General features: G+C 54.8%; 1 long non-coding RNA gene across 1 annotated transcript in view; it reads left to right on the top strand.

The window, feature by feature from the left end:
- The window catches only part of LOC109295586, an 8,642-nt gene extending 7,736 nt beyond the window's left edge, over window positions 1-906 (top strand). Inside the window, exon 3 of the long non-coding RNA XR_002096774.1 lies at window positions 319-906. This is a non-coding gene — a long non-coding RNA (uncharacterized LOC109295586). The remainder of the gene's footprint in view (window positions 1-318) is intronic.
- Window positions 907-1,318: the final 412 nt, after the last annotated feature.

Raw genomic sequence — 1,318 nt, 5'->3', positions numbered from 1 at the left:
TCACCCGCTGGTCTCCGGGGAGCGGGCTCCATTCAGGCCTTTCAGAGAACAGGGTCAGACATGTCTTCTGACCTCTGCCCTATCGCATCGCTCCTCACCATTATTATCTAATGCCGCGCTCTCCCTGCCAAGTACAATGAAACAATTTGTCACTTCAATTGTCTGTCAGTCAACAGTGAGGCCTTTTCAACAGGCCAACACATGTTTTTTGAGAGCTTGTCAGCAAGGGCTGTCTAGCCAGACACATAACCATGGAAAATGGAACCTTTGTTAATGCTGCTTCTTAGAAAAGTAAATCCATTCACTCTCTTTTTTCAGGCCTTCAGTGTGGAATTTGCACAAGAAGCTGAATTGCTCCTGATCCCTAAATGATTGGTCAGAGGATTTGCATGAGGAAGCAGAAATTAATTATTCTTTTCTTGTCTCTTTATTTCCCGTAATTGTGTGTTTAGAAATGCGATTACATTCTCCCGCCGCACGAGGGGCTGGGGGAGGTGCTTTGCATGCATTTAGTGCCTCTCGGTTAAGACCACCTAATCGTTTCAAGCATTTCCTCAGATTCTCGCCCTCTTTTTCTGCTCTAACGACTAAACAAAGATGGTGCAGCTTCCCCGGGAATGCTCTTGGCAGCAAAGCAGGGCGCAGGGAGATGGAGGTGCAGGGCCGGGGGGGTGAGGGCAGCTAGTCCTCATGTGAAATGGTCCTTTCTGCTCCTCTTGGCTGGCAGGGGCAGAGGCAGGAGAGGGCTATGCCAGCCGGAGGTGTTAGATGTGTCCTAAAGCCACCAGCCTTGCTCTGGGCACGAGGCTGCTGGGTTCAGTGGGGCAGCAGGTGTTTCCCACCCTGTCCCGTACAGGCAGCTCAGTCCTGTCCTCCCCACTCCCCTTCAATCCACAACCTGGCAGGTACGTGGGGTGTGGTGTGGTGTGGTGTGGTGTGCCACGCTGGCTGGGACCCCATTTGTGGGCCAGATACTCACCCACATCCCTGGGCTTTGCCAGCTTGGTGGGAGCAGGGACCCATGTTTCCCAGGCAGCGCAGGCACCCCGAAGGACAACCACAGCACAGCAGAGCTCAGGCCTGCTGCTGAGGCTCTGATCATCCAGAAACAGATTTGCAAGACATCCAGCGTGGCCAGCTTCACCTGGGCCACCTAGGCACACGGGGTGTGAGCAGCCCCAAGGGAGACAGAGAAGGGCACAGCTCAGCGCCGCGATCACAGGCACGCAGGGAGGTGGCTGGAATTAGACCGTCATGCTGAGCAAACCCTGCCTGGGACCCGAGTGTTGGAGTTGGAGGGGGTGAGGGCGAGGGGCAC

The sequence above is a fragment of the Gavialis gangeticus genome, unplaced genomic scaffold (assembly GCF_001723915.1).
Source record: "Gavialis gangeticus isolate Ggan-Ray unplaced genomic scaffold, GavGan_comp1, whole genome shotgun sequence".
NCBI classification, from domain to species: Eukaryota; Metazoa; Chordata; order Crocodylia; family Gavialidae; genus Gavialis; species Gavialis gangeticus.
Note: the sequence above shows the minus strand (reverse complement) of the source record. Positions and strands in the feature narration are given on the sequence as shown.